Source organism: Malurus melanocephalus, unplaced genomic scaffold (assembly GCF_030028575.1).
Source record: "Malurus melanocephalus ecotype Western Australia unplaced genomic scaffold, MMel_1.1 scaffold_784, whole genome shotgun sequence".
NCBI classification, from domain to species: Eukaryota; Metazoa; Chordata; class Aves; order Passeriformes; family Maluridae; genus Malurus; species Malurus melanocephalus.
The window spans coordinates 22,849-44,650 of NW_026624016.1; the positions used below are offsets into that span (position 1 = coordinate 22,849).

The 21,802-nt window shown below is 39.7% G+C and overlaps 1 long non-coding RNA gene across 2 annotated transcripts in view; it reads right to left on the minus strand.

Moving 5' to 3' along the window:
* Positions 1–2,766: 2,766 nt before the first annotated feature.
* LOC130584857 (uncharacterized) overlaps positions 2,767–21,802 on the minus strand; it is a 111,469-nt gene continuing 92,433 nt past the window's right edge. For both annotated transcript variants that reach the window (XR_008966537.1, XR_008966536.1), the window contains exon 3: positions 2,767–2,882. This is a non-coding gene — a long non-coding RNA (uncharacterized LOC130584857). The remainder of the gene's footprint in view (positions 2,883–21,802) is intronic.

Here is a 21,802-nt window from a genome sequence, read left to right on the forward strand (position 1 = left end):
AAAAGCAGGCAGGCACTGAATTCTCTCCTGCCCTGAACAATTCCTCCAGACCACAGGAAGCAGGGGAAGGAAATGGAAATAATCAGATCCCTGCCCCTAAGTCTGCATTGCTTGCCCCCCATTTGAGAATCACTTATCTGTATATACATTTTACAACCTCATGTGAGAGACAGAATGTACTTTGTTTGCTAGCCTGTCCCATTTCTGGTGTAAATCTCCCAATTAGGRTTCCAGGATTAACAACCACTTCCCAAAATCTGAAGAATGTGCACAACTACACCTACCTAGATTGTAAATTCTCTCTAAACATCCATCCACATTAAATGCCTGCACCACAATTCAGCTCTCCTGGACATTCAATACCAGAAAGCCTGGAATAGTGTTGCCCCAAGTGAGCCAGTAAAGAACATGGCCTCATCCCTTCCAAGTCACCAGGAATATCCCATGTTACTCCTCACTTTAACCTCATCTCTCTAGCACCATTATATTACAGCTCAGATTTCCTTTGCAGTCCTCACAATCTTCTCCTTACACATCCCACTATGCCTTCAAGAGCACCTGAAACATCCACTGCCAAATCTCCATGACATCCTCACAATCACCCTGCCCACATTTCTCACTGATATCTGCTGACTGCTCAACCAGGGTTTTTGGGACACTGRGCAGCTGTGGGGTCAGCTTGTTCTGAGTGATCAACCTGGCTTTCTTTAGCTGTTCAGGAAGGAATCAGTGCCCAGACTGCACACACTGCTCAGATGCAGCACACTGCATGAACTGGTCCTACAACTGTGGCAAAAATAATCCCACTTTGACCAAGCTTCCTTTGTAAGCTCTCTCTCATAAAGTCAGCCAGTGTGAAACTGAGGGGTGGAAATGGCAATAAAAGATAATCTTACCATAATTAGCTGGAAATGAACTACCAATGCACAGAGGTCTCTCCATCACCCCAAGCTAAAGAACCCRTATGAACAACAAAGGGTGCAGAGCTAGTTACTCCACAAGTTGTTTAGTTTCAGTAAAAAAGTGTTGCTGTAGAGATTTCTCAAGTCCAAATGTTCCTGGGGAAGGTAGTTCCACTAATTCTGGGAAGRAAGCCAATTCCTTGGCTTTATATGTAAATATTTAAACAACATTGTRTTTATACACATATATTTTATACACATATACATATATGTCTCTAGACTTCCAGACATGCAAAACTGCAACAGAAAAAAATAGGCAAGTTAACATAGAGCTATTGTCTCTGCCTGAAATCATGATAACTGACCATCAGAACAAAATACAACACTTCAAGATAATGGAGCCATGTCACCTCTGTGTACTAGTCCACCCAAACAGAAGTGCTGAAACAGCAGGAGTTGAAATTCAAAAGGTAGAGAGAGAAAAGTCAGATTTCATCTCCTTAGAAGTGACAAGAAAATAAGGTTTATCTGTTTTAAATCTTTCAGAGCCCAGATGGATATAAGTGCTCCATCCACAGGTGTGGAATCMCCAGCTTTGGATGACACAAAGATTCACACTCCGAGAATTTTAGTGTTATGACACCTGACAGTAAAGGTGCAACTCCATGTTTAGAAAGGTCACTGCTGCTTAAGGTTTAAATCAGGTCCATACCTCAAAAGGGATAACTTGGCAGAAAATGCAAGTGAAAGAATGGAAATGCAGCTGGCACTGAGATTTGGTGAATAAATAAAATGGGGGAAGAAAAAAAGCTTTAGAATTGTTAAGGAGGGGGTTGATAAGATGGAGGAAGATGATTTAGTGAGAAAAGGTATCCAGTCAGAGCATRCAATGAATAAATCAATCTATGAAAATAAAATTTACCACATGAATTCCGCCTCTCTCTACCCGGTAAGCAGAAAACACACCCTAGTATAAGGTACATGTGTGTAAATTTACATGATTTAAAGAAAGAAAATACTTACGAATACAATATTTACATGTCTGTATGCATAGCACAGCCAGTGAGTTTTAAGAACACAGATGTGCACATACATAAAAAAMCACACAGAAAATAGGACCAGGAGTAGGGCAAGCCTTTTAGAAAATATTTTAATGGCTTTATAAAAAGCTTTCACCCAAGTTTGAGGGGCTTTTGCAATCTTACATTTTTCTATTGCAAAATACACCTGCTTTCTTCTCTTTTTTCCCYCTAAACTAAATATTTCTTCCATCTAATGACTCTCTTTATTAGACAGCATCTAATTTGCATACATTTACATACAATTTAACTGCTAGCTTGTGAGAACAAAGAAATGGCTCTGTATTGCACTGAAGGACAATACCCAGAAAGGAAGGTATAAAAACCAGCTAGCTCGGTGGCTGTATATTCTCTTTGTTTCAGAAATACTAGGAGTTTTAAACACACTACTTAAAGGGTGAAAAAGATTATTTCATCAAACAATGGAAAAAGATACAGTGCAGCTTCCTTTTAACGCATTCTCTCTCTGGCCTGGTTAATGGGATTTAAGGGTCCAATATTTCTTTGCTTTCTTCTGTTTCTTTTATTAGAACTGATGGATTTAATTCTGTCACATATTTTACTTCATATTTTATTCCTATAACAATCTATGCTGAAGTTCAGCTCCAATGCTAATTCAATACTATCTTCCTTTCCCTGCAGTCAGCCTGGAATACAACGGCACGATCTCTGATGGGCATGAAGTACTCTGCCCTCAATGCCCAGTGCTAATGGATTTCAGGGAGAGTCTGCCAGAGTTTTACCTCGTGGCAACAAGTCCAGAGATAATGAAAACTTACCATGTAGCTGACTGGGAATCAACAGGAAGGGAAGCAGGGCTGAGCTCCRCTTGTGAGAACAGGGAGGGACTGTGGTCAGAGTAAATGCAGGATGTAAAGGATGCGTCAAGCCCTCTAGTTCCCTGSGGAGAGAGGGAAGAAAAAGAGGAGAAAATCATCTTTTAAGACCTTGCATGAAGGAAAACCCTTTAGAAACAATTGCCAGGAACTCCAATATATGCCCTACCAAAAGCATGATACCATCAGCAAATCATTTTTTTCCAAAGGCTTTGCAGTCAGGATACCAACTGCTCCAGACAGCTACAAATCTAATCCATGTAGATTTGACATAAAAACCTGGCAGGAAATAAAACATTTCAGGCTGCATGCTGCAGATGCCTACATCCTCTCATATGTGTAAAACCTAGGGATACAGAGCAGTCTTCCTGTTTTGTCCTGCCTGACCAGCAGAGCTGCTAGCTTCACTTCTGAATTCTCCTCTTCCCAACATCAAACCCAGTGACTTGGGMAGAAAAATTAGAGCATCACCATTCAGTGGCACAGGGATGGGTGAAAGATGACCCAATCACTCTGGTGGCATGTTCTAAGAGCCTATTCTACCAAAATGCTACAAGAAAAACCTTTTCTGATAATAATAGACCTATTGCAATGGAATGGAACGGAATAGGACTCTTCTTGTTGAAAAGCACTCGGCCAACTCAGCTTGCACACAAAGTAGAATTCAGGACTCAGCAGTCTCTGCTTTCTCTGTTCAGTTTGCCCCAGCCAGCCCCGTGGCCTGGGGTACACTGGCTTTATGTGATCAGCACAAGGCCAAGTGTGAATTCCATGGGCATTCTCACACCAGCGTGAGTGGCACAGTAACACTGACTGATGGTGCAGGAGCCACATCACGAGCTGTACACACAAGAAACTTGTGATGGTACTGCCCTGATCTGACTCACTGGCACTCAAAACACATTATAGATTATTTTCAGATGCAAATTTTAAYTTAAAGCTGGCTGAGATGTTAATGAAGTTTTAGCTCTTTTTCAAAGGGGAAAATTCCCTACCACTTACAAAAATGTTTTCCTTTTTTGTTTTCTCCCCTCTGCCTGATKGGYTTCTAGTGACATACARCAACAAAAMCKCATAAAWTAAATTAATTCATTCAAGCCTTCAYAKAATTTTCCCTTTTCAAGGGTGGAAAGGTYGAGGTGTGTGATCTTCAGCATTTCTCACGTGTACCAAAATGATGTCTTAGAAAACAGTGGAGGAAGGAAATTCCAAAGCCACAGTTCCTCTGATTATCACAGCCTGTGCCCACAGCTGTATCCTGCTGAAACCACTGGGTTATCATTTCCAGAACCTCACAAGCATGGCTGTGTTATGATGTAAGCTGATTTTAATTGGAGCTGTCACAATCCCACCCTTCCCTCACCTCCTTTCTCTCCTTGCCACATGTCCCAAGTCCATCCTTGAGCCAGGACTGCATAAGTGCCTGGTTCAGGGAGCTTTCAGCTGAAAAAAGGCTTTTTGCCCGTGTGTTTTCAGCCACATCAAACCCTTGTTGCTCAAGATCCAGGCAGTAAAATTGGGGGTTAGAGCCAGGGAAGCAGAAGAACAGTTCAAGTGGAGGAGAGGCAACAGAGCAGCGTCAACATTGATTAGCTTAAACTAATCAATGGATTAGCTACATAACGTGGACCTACATCTTGTGATGTCTAAGGTTGCTTTGGTGTGACACAGAAGAAAGGCTCTTATCACACAGCTGGAAGCCAAACCAATCACAGCTTTATAGGTAAAAATGACCCCACCTCACACGCTAACCTAAAATAAACTGCCGGGCTACGCAGATTGTACAGAACAGATGCAGTCTGCTTCTGATGAAAAATAGCTTGAGATAATGGTGCACTGCTACAATCTGCACCAGGGGCATTTTCCAAGTGGCAGGTTGAATTAGCCTCAAGTGACACGCATTAGAGTAACACTTCCCTGAGGCAGTAAGGCAAGGTCCCACATTCACATGGAAAGAATTGAGCATTCTTGCCAAAGGCAAAAGATAAAGTGTGTGATTAAGAACCACTGTTGCCAGAACATGGTGAAGCTCCTGAAAAAATCTTTCAAGGACTTCAGAAAATACACCTGGAAATAAAGARCAGGAATTTTCCTTTACATCTCTGCAGCTACCATACCACACATCTCTTGTGCTACTTTCCAGAGAAGCAGCATCAGTTCTGTCCTGCTAGAAACCAACTTTCTAACCCTGAGTTCTAAAACCACTCAGCCCAAACAGTTATGTGTATCTGGATTTCAGCTGAATGCAGAAGACACTTAAGTTCCCTTCCTTTTGCTTCCCTGCTCTAGGGAATTGGAACATTTTACATCCTACAAGAGGGATCCTTTGGTGGTAAGGAATCACCTGACACCACCATCTACAATATCTTCAGGAGAAGGAATCACTAAGGAAGAGTTTCACTAGCCAGTTAGCACCCACAGGTGATTCACCAACTTTGGAAATTACTGAACTGAGAAAAAGAATCAGAGCAGACACCTGATCTTCACCTGCTTCCATCAGTTCAACAACCCATACCCACCTTTTCCTTACAGCAATTAGAATTTGTATCGCTGCATTACTACCAGACCTCAAGGGCAGGACACCAGACCAGGCTTAAGAACTGGTGACCTTTTTTGTTCAGCAATAAAAAAAAAACATGCTTTCCAGCATACATAAGTCTGAAGCAATGACATGCACACAACTATTATTTTTCATTCCAGTCTTCTACACACTCTCAAGATGGCTACAGTTATTCTGTCCAGCATGGGCAGCTGTGCAGGTTGTTACACAAACCTATACATGTTCAAGTTAYGCAACCCCTGGAACAAGAGGCTTGGCTGGTTTCCCCAACAGAAAATTCCCGTTTTCCTTCAGCTGCCTCTAAGATACAGCAGTTACCATTACAACCCACTTGTGCACATTTTCTTCCTGTGGTGTCACTGAATATATTTCTCTGTAAAATAACTGTCRATTGGAAAACATGCATATTTAAATATCTACATGATAACATATATATRCACACACATATGMAATACCTAAGCCAACACCTGCTTGATTGCATTAATTTTACTCTTTTCACATTACAACAGGTGCCCACATCAGTTTTGACTGTCTTTAAAACAGTGACAGGAATCTAAAATTTTAAATTACGCCAATATTTGAATACTTTCTATTCAAGTGCTCTTGATCAGTTTAAAAGTATTGCCACAGCACCAGCCTCAAATTTTATCTTCACTTTAACAATTCTTGGAGCTTAAAGTAGGTTAAGCAAATTGTTCATCAGATCTTTTCCTTTCTTTTGTTGTGGTATATTCTGTTGAAACTGAGATGAAAATGTAAAAGCTGGTTTAGGTAGAAGAATAATTCACTGCAGAGGAACTCCTGTTGCACTTAGTTAAATTCTGGCATTTAACACGTTTCCCTTTTTGTACGTATGGATGGGATTATCCAAAGAAACAAGGGTGTGGTTCTCTTTCTATTCAACTCATGGCAAAAAAAAAAAAAACCCAAGCTGAATCCACTGGCAGCATATTCAGACCAGTTTCAAGCATTTTTTAAATTCCCCCTAGTTCCCAACCTGCTCAGAAAGTGAGCATAAATAAATAAACTTCCACCACCTTATGCCCTGGAAGCAACATGCACAAACTGCAGTTTGTGCAGCTCTGTCAAATTAAAGATACTGAGAATTCCCTTTTAAATACAAACAATATTTCKGAAGTTAGTAAGTTCTCTCCAACATTCACTTTGATCTGATAAATTATATTAGATACAATTTGCCTCAGCAGCATTTTAAAGCACGACAGCTAGAGCACGAGCAGGTCATTTCCACCAYAGAGCATGCAATCTCCTGGGTTGTGTAGCCAGCCTGGATTATGTATGCAGGCCCACACTTCCCCAGATAACAAAATTACCCGGCTTGCACTCCAAGCCAGTCAGAAACGGTGGAGTTGCAGATAGCAAAGTCAAGCCCGAGCCAATCAGTCCTGCWAAGCAGCTGCTATCTCAGTTGCTTATTAGTTCACCAGTACACTGGCCATGACCAAAGGCTTCAGATGGGCTTACAGTATGCACAGAACAAAATTGTCTCTGCTTTCAAATGCCACCGAAACACGACCGTGAATGAACACTATCAAACGGTGGAGGTAGGAGAGAAATCTCTTTTAATTTTCTCAAAACATTATTWTTTGAACACTGAAGAGAAAATCCTTACTCCTGAATAGTTTATAATAACAGAACCATGCTGTTTACTGGCAGAATGCTAAGTTTCATTTTCAGCAGAAAAAAAATTGTATAATAATTTTTCCTGATTTAGATGGGGTTTAGGTCAACCTTAGCTACATACAAATGAATGTTTTGTTCAAATTAAAGGGTAATTTTAATTAGGGCACCCTGCTAGACATCCTGTTGTTCTATTTAATGGACTTTCTCAATTATGAGAAGAAACACCTCCCCACCCGCCTGCGACTTAAAGTAAAAATTATGCTGAATAAATATACAAAGACAAAAATTATTATTCTGTATTAGATCTTTTTATTTCTGTTAATCTTTATTTGGCAACTGCTGTATCAAAAGGGCAGAGTTCAGAATCCCACACCCATTAAACACCTGTTTAAAAACCACTTGAAGCACCGGAACCAGCCAAATATGTCCCAATTAAGCAGAAACGTTGGCACTGCTGTCTCGGGTAAGGAACACCCATTGCCATTTGCTCTCATTAGGTTAAATGGGTTTCTTGGGACATAGCTGAATTCCTGATTATGTGCATTGCAAATGGATGGAGAACACCAGAACAATAAAATTTAATTCAGCATAGCCTTCTGTCCAGTTGTCRAGCACAGAATTTTGGGAAAAGCAAAAACTGAAGCTTTGGGAAGTGGATGAGAGTTACRTGTGCTAAGCATGCATGAGACAGCTCACACTTTCAAGAAACTGCCTGSTCAATGTAACAGAAAGAACTGGGTTTTGATTTCTTCTTGAAAATGCTCTGAGATTTAGAGTCCATTTCATTTTTGTTAGCATCTCCTCCTCTGTACTTTGCATTAGTTTGACTCCCTTCACTTCTTACTTAAGAGTATAATACAGCATGTTTTTGTATTCACTTTAGTGTTAAATTGGTCAACCAATTTCTTCATTTTGTACATTTATGATTCGGTGATGGAATGCAAAGCCTGGAAAATAAAAGCTTTGTTTGTAGATCAGACATCGTACTGCAAGTTTTCCAAATATTTTTGTCAACTTAAATAAGCAAAGGCTCTCCTAGAGAGACTGACTGCATGGCAAACAGAAGAATCTTGCCTGTCACTCTTTTAACCTCTTGACCCCTGTCAAGGATGTGGACATGCTTGCTAATAAGTGACAAGTCAAGTGGTCTTTTATCAAATACCCAACAGTACCTTTCAGGGTGGTGCCACTAGAAAGCCACTATACAGAATGAGAGCAGAGTGGTAGTGATTTAAAAAGTATGTTTGAAATGGTTCTAATATCCATGCTCAATCCCCTATAATCCCACTTCATTATCAATTTATTAACTTCCTTTGTTGTTCTTTCTGTCACCCTCCTGTGCTAGTTACTAATATATCTTAGTTTGAAAAGCGCTGTACTCCATGGGCACAAAAAACTGGCATGCTGCACATAAAATCGATCAGTTATTTGTATCCAAGAAGGAGATGTACAGTCTCTGAACTCATACCTTCAAATTAAATGTATAAAAAGCACGGTTCAGCACAACAAACACCACTTAATTCAAAGCTCATAGTCAGGATGTTAGCAGACTGAAAAGAACATCTATATATTTTTCTCTTCGCTTACGCCAGAGAGACTTCTTGAGAACATAAATCCTGCTGGTTTTCTACTACCTCTTGTACTTAGTGTAGAATTCACAATTATTTAGTGCCTGCATTTCTAAAGTAAACTTCAGTACATGAAAAAAAAAACATTCTAGAAATAAAATGTATCAGCTAGCAGTTGCTCCTGACCTAAAACTATATTTATTTTCAAGACAACCATATGAGTGGCAGATGCTTTCTTGTTCTGGCTGGCTACAAATGGCACCAAAAAATCCTAAGATAGACACCTGCATACTTACTCTTTRCTCATTTCCCCCTGCACCCCCAAGTATTTTTTGCGTAAAACAACATTTTCGAATTTGTCATTGCTATATTTTTAGATATTCATGGGTGCTGTATTCATTGTGGTCTCAAGAACAGTTTCCCTTCCATAATGCTACTGATCCCATCAAGGATSCTGGGTACTCAAAACATCTGAAAAAAATACTACTCTCCCTTTACTCTCCATATTTACTCTCCATTATTTAACTCACAAAAAGCATCGCTTAGAGCAAAAAATGCTTTAAAATAGTATCTCTAAAAATTGAGAGCCACAGTCCTTGGCCATTTCTTAATTTACGTCTTAGCAGCTTCCCCTCTTAGAACTGTTGGCTGAAATTTTACTCAGTAGATGACAYCTGTAGCTGCAACACTTCCAGACTACAAAGAGTAGCAAAAGCTATCATTACAAATTTATGTTTTTACTGGTGGACATTTTGAGACTTACCAAGAGGGAGCAGAAAAGCAGAAGAGTAGGAGAAAGTAGAAAGAAAACAAAATAAGTCCACAAACAAACAAATCACTACAAATCACAACAGGACWAGAGAAAAATCAAGCAGTGACATAACCTTGCTGGATTAGTAAAAACAATTCTGTCTTGATTGGAATTGCATTTTTCTTTTTTCCTTTGTAGTTCCATCAGACAACTATTAAAATGCTTAGCTGCATCACTTTCACAGATACAGGTAGTTTATCAGGGTATCTAAGCTCACAATTCAAATTAAAAGGTAAATCTGGGAGTATTCTGTATAGTAAAAACAAACAAATAAAGGGAAACATCTCTATTATACTGCAAAAAAAACCCAAACCTAATTAATTCTATATGTTTAAACTGGCATTTAACTTCCACTGAATTGAAATTGTATTTTGAACCCCAGAGAAGATGCCTTCAGTAATATACCCCTTCAAATGCCTGAGCTGAACAAAACACAGAGAGCTCTGGATTAACACATGTGCTGGAGGAGAGATGGACTGTTCCATGGGAGGAGAGACTTACCTGCATCCCAAATATCTACAGACAAATCAAACCTTTTGCAATGTGATACAAATGCAAGATATAGATTAAAAGGAGAGAAAGAAACAGCTTCAGAACCAGGAACACTTTGTGGAACTCACTTTTAACTACCCAAAATAGCAATTTTTAAAGCTATTGCAGGAGGCAATCAAGTCCCATACATCAGCTGCAAACAAGACTCTCTCTACCCTAGAAATATGTCGTAATACCCAAAAAACAGAGGGAGAGAGAGAGAGAGACAAAGAGAAAGAGTGCAAAAGAGCAAGAAGTGAGGTGGGGGGCTAACACCAAAGATGAAAATGGCTGGAATTAAAAATCCAGATACATCTTTTATCTCTGGGGCACGGAGGGACAAAAATAAAAGCGAGACACATAAACTTTATGCACAAACTAAGAGGAAGTCAGTGGAAGATATATTAAAAAAATAATGTTGCAATATGCCATCTTGTAATATCACATTGAAAACCACACCACTGTGTGTAGTTACTGTATCTGGCCAAGTGCACTACTGTGTTTAATTTGAACTTTGATTACAATAAATCACACAATACAGAGAGGCAACCAAGTGACTCACAGTCCCTYCTGAAATCTTACCTTATTAAAACTTTGATTGTAGCAGGAACGCAGTAACCAAAATCTATGTACGCTACACCACAAGAAGGGAGCAGAAGCATTGAACAGCACCTCCCAGGACTCCTTGGCCATTTGTTACACACAAACAGTAACTTTGCSGTGCCAGCAGTCAGACTGTTAGAGCAGCAGATAAATTTGGTGCTGCCTGCATCAGACACAGCAAACCACGGGCTGCCCAATTTTCTAAGGAGGGCACAGACGCTCTGCACACCTGAGCACGATTAAGTCTTACTGCTTATGAAGAGAGAGTCAGTATTGGCAGAGCACYGGCTCAAAGGGGAGGGAGGCATTTGGAGGGGAAGTATAAACCTGTTTYTGCTCACTACCACCAACATTATTGCAGGCACTGGTAATGAGGTGGCTGGGCTAGAGGGGGAAAGGGATACAGGAGCTGGAGCGCTTTATCAGCTCCAAGGCCAATGCTGGTTTTGGCACTATTTTCACTCTAGTGAGTTGCAAACAACAAAAAAACCCCAACCAAGCAGGTGCTAGCAATCTGAGAGACCACATGCCAGCTACAGCTGCTTCAAACTGATTCAATTACATCTGCCTCAATAGTCCCAGGACATCGAATCCACTGAAGGGAACCACAAGTCCAAGGGAGACCCAGTACTTTGGGCTCTCAACACTCCATTAATTTAAAGTGGAAGCCTTCCCAACTGAAATTGGAGGAGGGTATTCAGATGGGGTCTGAACTATGCAATCACACTCAGACTAGGACAAGATGGAAGACAGCATATGYATGACACAGTAAAAGCCCATTGGAAATAACGCCTCAAAATTTTCCCGAAGCAGTCCGACAGCACTGCCTTGTTTCCCAAAACACTGGGTGCAATACATTTGCTTGAACATGCTCTTGGGATTGGGACTTCACTCCAAACCTTGTTTGTACAAAAAGGGGCCAAGCAGCTGGGAAATTCTGGAGTGTAGTGTGTCCTCATTAGCTTCCATCTGCCATCAGAACTCAGCTCATGGCAAGTTTGGCTAAGTCCTGGTGTTCTCAGGTCCAAATCTGGGTCAGTTTTAATTACACTATACAGAATTCAGTGTGCAGTTTTTAAATCCTTATTATACAGTGCAGAAGAACGGGCAGCTCTCCAACTAATCAATTTTTTAAAAGTACATATATAAAAATTTTAAACCAGGCTAGACAGACAGTGGGTGGAAGAGAAAAAAAATGTATAAGCGAGTACAGGGGTTAGTTAAGAGAACTGTTAGCAAAAGTGGGTCACCAGCAAGTTCTGCTTTAAAACTTCAAAGGAAGGGGAAAAAGGAAAAAACTCTTCATTTTTTAAGACACTGAAACTGATGTGCAAGATGTATACAACTCATACTGCTTTTAGAATCAGCATGGGTTTCACACTATAATACTGCAGCCAGATTTTTATGAAGGTGAAGATGGATTGTSTTGTGGCTACAGGACCATTACAGGCACTCACTGACCTATTCCCATATCTTCAAATATGTTATTGCCAGGGTTGGGAAAGTCCTTTTCTCCAAGGGTAAAGCCTTTAGCTTTGTACAGAAAAGGTGTGGTGACTGGAAGTACAGTTCAATGGGATTCTTGAAGGTGACAGAGAACTGCAGGATGTTAGTCTAAATCCTTATCYAATTAATGTGTTTTGGACTACTTCAACTGCTATTTATTTCAYCTTTTTCTGTGCCATCAAATAGCCATCAGCCAGGTCAGGACTTGGAAAAGAGTTTTGCTTGCCAGGTTTCTGGCATACAAAATGATAGAGGCACAGATAGCTGCATGTTTTTCACTGAACAGACACTTGGGATAGGATAGCACGCCAAATCTTATCTATGTAAATTGGGCTAAAATCTACTCTCAAAGTCAACAACCAGGATCTGCCCTGTTTAGAATCTTTGTCAGATGCAAGGGAGCAAGCAGAAGTCTTCAGTGACAGCTACCGACATAAAGGTAGCTTAGAAATGGAGAGGGATGATCAAGGAGCRGAGTAAATAGCAATGAAATGATAGATGCTTGTTAGACAGGCATAATATTCTGCCATCTCCTACACAAAAACTACACCTTCAAAGATTTCCAAGTTTGCTTTAACCATTTCTACGAAAAACTCCTGTTAAAAAAGACTCCCCTTCATGCACTTTGTTAGCATTGTCATAGTTTTCATTTCAGAACTACAATGCAGCAGAAACACGACACAATCCTGCACTCTCCCTTGTACTTCTTGACTTGGTGGTTAATCCATGCATCTCCAGCTGCTGGATGAACCTGGCACATTCTGACACAGCCTGAAATGCACTTCTAACCATTTTGGGATCAACAACAGCTACAAGGCTGGAGTAACCACTTAGTGCCCTTTATTTGAAAGGAAGCYTCTTCTTTAGGATAACCCCCCCCCTCTTAGATGTGACCCCTTGTATACAAAAACCCATACACTCAACATATTACACAACAATSCAAGCAGAAGTTTAAAATAAACAAACAAAAACAAACTAAAGAACCTCACAACCTTACCACAGGAATATTCCTATCTTAGGTACCCCCAAAATTCTCCATTTCAGTACCTAATTCTCAAATGGAGGAGGTTTTTTTACCCATACCAGCTGACTGGTCTCAAGTAGTAACCCCACCTGGGCTCACTTGTATTAATTTGGATTAATAATAATCTCCAAATAATTATCAATTTAGTTGAGCTTGGATTAAAAAAAAACCCAAGAAAACAAGTTGAAGCCACAGCTTCTTTGGCAAGGTAAGGCTGAAGTTTATCTTGACTGGGCAAGGTAATCTTCAACTAATAAAGAAGAAAATTACCCCATCAAAACCTGTTTTCTGAAGGTCTGGTTTCTTCGTAGAACTTTTTGCTATTAAGTTCCAGTGCAGATCAGTAACTGAACAAAATGGTGCAGGGGAATGGTAACACAGGTAACACCAGAAAATTTAGCCCAGATAGTATCATTGTACCAGAATTATTCTATTCTTGTAACAGAAGTGCAATTTCAGTGCTGAGATGTGGACTGTTCTCTCTTTTAAAGCATTGTTACTGCAGTTAGGCAAATCTGATGGACTTTGAAGACATGACACACCAGTGACTAGGCAGAATAGCCAAGCTGTAAATTACAAAGAAGAGTGCAGTAACATCCTCTGAAACACTGACACTCAATGTCAAGGACACTCAATGATGGAACAGGATTGAGCCGAGGATAAGAGGACGGTGTAGTTCAGAAGGGAAGTTCAGCTTCTAATTATTTTTTTAGTTTTATATCATCTATTAATGTACCTTTATTAGGTAACTTTAAATTCCTCTTCCTTTTGCCTCTCTTGCTGTTCCCCTTTCCCCATCTGACATGCAGTGGAATAAACCAAGCCAAAAGGTAAAAGTCAAAGATGGCTAGCATTGTATCCAAGTGCTAAGGTGGAATTTTTCTAGGCTCTGAGTAAACTTAAGGACAACAAATATGACTACAGATGTCACTCACTACCTGCTGCAATGGTGGAACTACAGAGTAGAAGGAACATGATCCTTTTAAGTATTTTTACATATCAGTGTCTAGACATGTGGAAATGCAGTGTTAGAAACAACCCTCTCCCAAAACAAACAACAAAAACCCCACCACAAACAACAACAAAACCCAACAAGATGAGAGACAACATGGTGAAAGCAGAGGCTCTGCCCACACTGACAGAGGTATACCCTAGAGACAGACGTTTTTCTTTCCTTTCCTGACTCTAAAATGGTGTTTGATGTGACCAAGTTAAAGCTGCTGTAGCTCTTCTGTCTTCAGCTTACAATGCCACCACTTCCAACTTGTCTATTGTCACACAGACTGGTTCAAGGTGTCATCTGCCAGCCCCAAATTCTGAGCAGGGAGCCTATGGAAGAGGAGATTGACTGGCATTTCCTGAACAATCCATCCTGTACATAACAAGGCTCCCACAAAAGCACATCATCTTTCTGCAATTCTATTCACGAGGAAGCAGTGAAAGATGTGTCATGGCATATGAATGCAGATATAATCTATAGCAACAAAGCAAGGACTGGGGACATTTTATTTTGATTCTGAGACAGRGGACATTTTATTTTGCAGACTGTTGGCACCTGAGTGTATTAAAAACATCAGAGTAATTTACAGAATGAATTAAGACGTGGTGGTCACAAGTTAGAAATTAAGGAAAGATTCTTGTCAGACACATTTCCACTAGAACTTCAGGCTACTGTATTCATCTACTGGACTGATGTGCAGCATCTCTCATAATCCTCTTTTTGGGGTCTGTCCTTTCCACTGCATCASTTGGAATACCTGAGACAATAGTATGATTCATAAACAGAGTAAGTCTCTCAACTTTATTGTACTTGGCTGCGAGAACTTTAAGTCATATCCTTAACATTTGAATGCCATTTTTGCATTGCACTTTATTTTTGAGTGGGTGGTTTTGGCACTACACAGTTTATGTAAAATGAAGCAGTACACAAGAAAATGCAACACCTATTCTCATGTGTTTCATAAACATCCAGCCCCTGACTTGAGTGTGCTGTGCAGCACAGTTGTTATTGCCAGTTAACAACATGTTCTAAAGTGACACAGTAAGTCCTACAGATCTCTCTTCTTTTTTTTTTTTTTTTTTTTTTTTTTTTAATTTTAAAAACAATGGAGCCATATTAAGAGATATTTGTAAAATTACCTGCAGAGAAGGATGAAACCTGCAATTTTCTCACTGCAGTGATGAGGTGGTATCAAGAACAGTGCTAAACAAGGCCAACCAAAGGGACCACAAATACCTTCCTAAAGAATAATGCTCTTGCATATTGTTCTTGAACAAAACCTGAGAGTTACCATTAAAGTGATGTCAGCTTGCAAGGTTTTTTAGTCATGCCTTCATGACAAAAGACAGAAAAAACAGCACACAGGTTTACAGACATATCTCAGTTTATTCCTTTCAATGATTTGATAGCCAAACTAACGTCAGATGATGAATTCACAAGGCCCTTTATGGCAAGACAGATTATAACCTAAATTTAAGACAGAAAAGGAAATGACAACAGGAGAACATAGCGACGACCATGAAAAGAAAGTTTACAACATAACTGCTTTTGTATAGCACTATGAGATAAACACCAATTATCACAATTTTCTAGATGAGGAAACAAAAAGCTCTGATCACAAAATAAATCAAGGGACTCATACTGCATATACATGGTTATGTCATACTCTGGTTTCTATTAATTTTATCACATATTCCCTCAGTACCTGAAAACTAGTGCTTTTATATTCAGATAAAAAAGACAACAACAGATAACAGATAAAAAAGACAACAACAGATAAGCACTGAAGCATGAATTTGGAGCCTGGTTCAAATGAAAACCTTCCATGCCCACATCACCTCCCTTTGCAGACCAGACAGGCTCAAGGGCATGTCCCTGACTAGCCAGGGCAGTTACTCACTGTACCTGCAGGCAGCACAAATGAGAAGTCTTGCTGCCTTGTACTAACCCTTTCCAGTTGCTGGCAAACCACTGGCCAGGCATTATATGAGCAAGGGGTTATAATTGTTACATATAAATATAYRTATATACATCTGATACATTATTTTTTCTCATTAAACAACCCTTGAAAGGGTGTTTTATTTTTTTTTTTTTTCTTTCATGAGTGTATCTAATTTCCTTAGGAGGCAGACTTTCTTCTGCTTTTTCTTCATCTTGGGTTAATGACTTCCATTGTCAGTACTAGCATTGTGTGTCTAAAGAAGATTTTCTGGAGCTGCAGGAAAGAGATCAGTCTACAGATCACTCCTTCTTGGTTAAAACTGCACAGAGTGTAAACAGATCTCAAGACAATGGCAGATCTGTAAATTTCGACAGAATGTAAGGATGCTGTGGTTTTGTGGAATGTTTAACTAGATTTATCACAYACTAACTCCTTTTACAGGAGCAAAGAGATGCTTTATTGAGCCAAGAGGCACAAACTGAGTACATAYGAAGATGAAATGGTCTGAATTTGCCAGTCAAACAGTGTGACTGCATCTGCTGCTTGGATGCTGCCTAAATAGGCCAAGATCAAGGTTGTAAGGATTGATTTGATCCTGATCCCTCAAAGTAAACAAGAYGCAGAAATCAAAGCTCATAATAAAATTTAAAATTATCCAATGAAGTCATCTTGTATTTCCCCCCTGTAACTCACATGTAATGTATTCGTATGTCTGTGTACACACTTTCACACCAAAATTCACCTTATCCCTGCATTTCTATGTTCCACCATCGCAAATACACCCTGAAAGAACAAAATTGCTGGAGGAAAACAGCACCCATTGGAGCCTATGTGCTACCATTCCCTTTTCTAGTCAGAAAGCACCGATTCACATCTCCCTGGCCTCACCTCCCTGCCCCTTTACCATGAGGAACTCACATCCCTATAATGCTTTCTTTGGCCAAATCTGCAACCCCAGGAAACCCTGGACTGCAGCAGGAAAGGCAGTGAGCTCAGCTCTGGGTTTGACACGCTTGCTGCATGTCACATAACACAAGCAACCTGCTAACGAGCTGCTATGYGCTCTCTCAAAGTCACAGCTGCCAGCAACAATTGAGCAAGTGCAGCCTAGCTTTTCAGGATTCCTGCCTGTTGCCCAGGAACCACACAAAGCACTGGAGATTTTATACAGGTGCAAACAGAGCTTTTCTCCCATGCCTTGTCCTATAGTGCAGTCACACTGCACAGCCTCTGCGACAGCAACACAAGGAGAACCAAAAAGCAGGAAATGAACTTCCAAAATAGTTCCTACTGATAATACAACACTTCTATGACACAAGAAAAACAGATCGTACGTAGAACTATAAGCAGATGCAGGAAGGCTTGGTCAGGCTTGCCTTCAGGAAACATGCTTTTCCMAGAAATATGCCACTGTATTATAATTCTGGGTTGCACATTTTTCTGAATTTGCCAGTATTTCTCACCTGGAAAATATTTTGCTAATTAAGAGGTAACATTTCTGAACAAGCAATGATTCAGAACWTGTAATGAGCACCAAAAATAAATGAAAAGGGTGTATTTTAAAGCTTACTTCTATCATAATTTGATAGCTGTGTAGGAATTTTTAATGCACAAAACCATCTTTCAAGAAAGTGTCTTAAAAGGCATAATACAAATCACGTACATTATCTAATTGTGTGTATGTACAGAAATTCTACATGTACCATCTGTTTACAGCTCATTGCTTAACATYATAACCTTGTACGTACACAGTTCAGTGCATAGGTGGTACCGTAGGTAAACACAAATTGTATCTCCTGAACTGAAAATCTGTGAGTCAACTTTTAACAGGCTCGTTAGAAAAGACTGCACCAACTCCAGAATGGTTTGTTTTGTCAATATTGCCTACGCTGTGTTAAGGTCATCAGTACGAGTTTGTTATTAGCCACGTTCCCACGTCGGTAATCAGRCAAATTCCTGCTAATTTCAGGCAGAATCTTGCCTGAACTGGAAGGGAGCAGGAACTGGTTAAGGCCATTAGCCAGATGGCCATGGAGATCTGGTGTTTTGATGTTGTGATCAGCTGCTCATCTGGTGTCTACCTGCTCCTTCCAAGCCCAATCACTCAGGTCAAGCCTTGAGCCAGGCTCTTCCACTGCTCCTTCAGAAATGTAATGTYACAATGCTGACATGCAGGGCTTCTGGCTGAAATGAAACAGCTCAGATATGTTTTACCTTCCCTTTTGGATCCAGCTTTTTCTCTTGGATGTGAGGCTGAAAAGGCTAAAGGGTTCTCTTGTACATACGCCAACAAAAACAAAGGTAAAATTAGAATTTTCATTAACTGTAAATTACAAGAGCAAACAGAAATAAGGATTGATGTGAGCAACAGGGAATGCTAAAGCTTCACCAAATGTAATGTGTAATGCTTCAACCCAAACATATTTTGGGATGACTGCCAAGAAGATGGGTATAAATGTGGGAGGCTTAGTAGAGTACAGTTTGAGCTAAAATGTGTAAAGTTTTCACTTGTGCTAAGGAAACATTCGTAGCTAGGTAAAAACAAGGCCTTATGAAAAATCCAATTTTACATCTAAACTAAATTTCCCTGGGCAAAGCAACTGCTCTCTTCCTAAACTGATCCTCGAGATAGCTGGTGGCAGCATATAATTATTGTGGATAGTATTGCCATGGGCTAGGCACTACTTGAATATTGCCAATTCTAGAGGTGTATTATCCAGCATCATGTGGTTTGATGTACCCATCTAAACCTGAATTGGAATWAGTCACCATGATGCTTTTGCTATTTGGTGGTCCAATGATATCTGTACAGCCAGGAGACAGAAGTGTTGGCTCTGTCTAACAAATTTTCTTGTGCTATCTTAGCTTACACTGTTATCTGTTAGCCCTTTAGACCTAGAAACTGCTAGGTTTCTAGGTGAAGAATAAAGAATAAAGGATAAAGAATTCCTAACCATCAGAGTTTCTCCAGTGAAAAATAGTTACAGTGTCCTATATTTTGTTGGAGCTGTTGGGGAAAGGGCATGAAATAACCCAAATAATCTCAATTTGCTGCTAAACATCCTCCTGCAGAAAAAGGCCTGCATGGTTGATGTTTGGTGATCTGCTGTCAGAGCTGTGCCTCAACAGTAAGAGTAGGAGGTTCTTCCAGCTCTACTAAAAGACTAGTTCAGGAACCAGGATTTAAGTTTACTCYCAGTGAGATAAACAATGAGTAATTCTAGGAAAGGAAAGAGGCTGGATAGTATAAGGCTACAAATGCCATAGAAATTTTCAACACAGGCTCATCTCTCAGATTTTCTAAAGCTACTTTATTTTTGAGTTAATAGATCAGTTATTTCAGGGGGGTGAAAAGGTCAGTGTCAGTAAAGCTTCTTACCTATTTTTTTGTGCATAGACCACAGGCAGCTTACATAGTAATGAAGGTCCAAGAAGGCATTTTACTGGCTACCACTTCAGCTTTAACCATTTGATTGGTTCCTAAATCTTGAGACAGCAACACAAGTTACTTCATGTTTCTCCATGTTAAGTGCAGGGTATATCCTTCCCTCTCTGTGCCYGAGATGATGCATTTCTTAGGTTTTCTAGATCTCAGCTGACAGGTATGGACAAGCCTTGGATTCCTCTTTATGCACCTCCAGTTCCACAGATGTGGATGTAAGAAGATCCTATTGAAACACCATACAGGAATCATGCTGAAAATACTCAARGCATTCTAATACTTGGCAAATAAACATGACCCTCTGGTAAAGAGGTGGTGACACCAGGAATTTATTCCATCCAAAAGAGAAAAGTCTGAAAAGATCCCACCTATTCATTCCATTGCTCCACATGCAGATCTGTTCAGCTGGGAGGGCCGAAGGTGACAAGTAACCCTAGGAATACTTGTCACCAGATGTGGTAACACAGCCTCCAGTGGCACAGGAAACTGTGTCTTTCCATTCACTGGAGAATGTCTTCCTCAAGGCTAACACTGGCATGAGAAGGATGAGAACATTTAGGAAGAACTCGAACGTAAATGCAGCTCAGATTTGTTTCTAATGGCTTAGCAGCAGGAGAAGACTTTCCTTAGGTTGTCCACAAACAGAAAGCACAGAAGTATGCAAAGAGTTTAACGACAACATTGATTCCAGAAATGTTCTCTAAACTCTAAGCAAGGATCCTTGACATAGAGGAACAGGCCAGGTTTCACTATTTTGGCAACAACCACAGGACAAAGTTATGCTCTCTGTAAATTAAAACTTTCCATTAAATTACATCAAGTGTGTACACCTCAGCAAAGCTTTGAGGAGTCTGAAAGAAGAATGATCCTCCTTTTCTGCAGTGACTTCTGCAGCAAAGGTATCCTTTTCTGCAGAAAAGAAGAATGTATCCTTTTCTGCAGTGATTTCTGTAAAATAAGAAATTGGATTCACCACAGTATTCACTGGTGCCAGCCAGACCACAAAGTGTACCATCAACACTGTGCTTGTAAGGTAAAAGCTATTCTWATTTTAAAAGAATATCAATTATACATCCTGCCCCAGAAGTACTATAACCTGAATTCAAATTTCTTATAAACCATGCCTTTTTGCACTCCAAATAATACCAAAATAAGAAACATTAGATTACTTTCTAGGAGATATCTATGAAACAGTGGGATATTCTAAGCAGATACAAGCTAATATTATTATTCTGGACAGCAGTATGAGCTGCCCTCTCTCCACAGCACCATGCAGGCTSTCATTTTTGTAGTTAGGATGCATTTTACAGCAAGACTTAAACTGTTCTTTCAAGTGCACTGTACTGTTAGTTGTTGTCACAATTATTTATAACCAGGGACATCTATCTCCTACTAACCTTCTGTTCTGGTCCAATATACAGGAAACAATTCTTGAAGCATTAAAGTACATTTATAAGAATTCAAACTCAATATTTCTTAGCTACATTCTGCCCTCTGGTTTTGACTCTAATCCCAGACAAGTCAAAGGCRGCATTCAGTTTTCCACTCTATTGCGGGGTTTGTACATATGAAAATTTAATTTTGATAAAAGGTCAGGATAGAAAATGAAGATGTTCAGCTAAAGAAAAGGGTTTTTAAAGAGACTAGTAAACATGAGACCATGACTTGGGTTTCTTTTTAAAATGTATCATAAAGGGACTGCAGCATTCTTTAACACAGAGAAGCAGCAGAATAGTGTGTGAAACACTCTATGTCAAGAAATTATCTATCCCCATTTTAGCCATGAATGATCCTACAACCTTGAGAAAATKACTTAACTGTTCTGTGTTTCAGTTTCCCCATCTATCAAATGGGGAAAATGATACTTTGTAAAACCACTCTAAGATTCTTTAAAAAATGTATTCTCATTTGGAAACTTGCAACGTGCATGCAGTTTCTAAAAAAACCCACTGAGAATATTGAAATAAACATTGCTTTAAACATTTGTTGCAATATTTTATTACAAATCATACCTTTCTTATAAGTACTTTGCAATATTCTCAGGAGCTTATATGTACTGTTTACAATTATCAGCATATGGGATTTGAAGATACTACATGCTTAAAGTTTAAACTTCCAACAGTTGGTTGAAACAAATATTTTCAAGGACCTCAGTAAGAGATGGACTGGGTCCTATATTTTTTTTTTCCTAAGACAGGCAATAGTCCTSAAGCTGAGGTAGCAACAGATTCTTTGAAACACACAATAATCAGCAAACTAAAGGAAAAAGAGGTGAACATTGTGTCCTGCCTACCCAGCACTCTGTTCAGCACCTACATGATCCAGATGCCACAGAAGACTCACTCTTACTTTGAAGT